Source organism: Mandrillus leucophaeus, unplaced genomic scaffold (assembly GCF_000951045.1).
Source record: "Mandrillus leucophaeus isolate KB7577 unplaced genomic scaffold, Mleu.le_1.0 Scaffold21, whole genome shotgun sequence".
Taxonomy (NCBI): Eukaryota; Metazoa; Chordata; class Mammalia; order Primates; family Cercopithecidae; genus Mandrillus; species Mandrillus leucophaeus.
Window position 1 is genome coordinate 100,831 of NW_012102143.1, and position 507 is coordinate 101,337.

A 507-nucleotide genomic window follows, 5' to 3' on the forward strand; every position below is an offset into this window, starting at 1 on the left:
CCGCGGACTCGGCGCCGCTGAGACCCGGCAAAATCAGGCCTTGAATGACAGTGCGACCGGCGACTGCGCAGCGCGGGACGCGCCGGGGCACTGCCGCTTTAAGCACGCTTGTCCATTGTTCGGAATCGAGCCAATGAGCGAGCGCCCGCTCCCTGCGCTCAGCCAATAGCGGCCGGGCATGGGAAGCCGAGCGCCGCCCACTAATCTATATTAAAGCTTCTGGCGCCGCGTGAGTCCCCCACTGGCTGCTCTGAAAAGCCATCTTTGCATTGTTCCTCGTCCGCCTCCTTGCTCGCCGCAGCCGCCTCCGCCGCGCGCTTCCTCCGCCGCCGCGGACTCCGGCAGCTTTATCGCCAGAGTCCCTGAACTCTCGCTTTCTTTTTAAATCCCCTGCATCGGATCACCGGCGTGCCCCACCATGTCAGACGCAGCCGTAGACACCAGCTCCGAAATCACCACCAAGGTGAGGCTGGACGCCGCCCGCCCCCTCGGGGTCCGCGCGCCGCC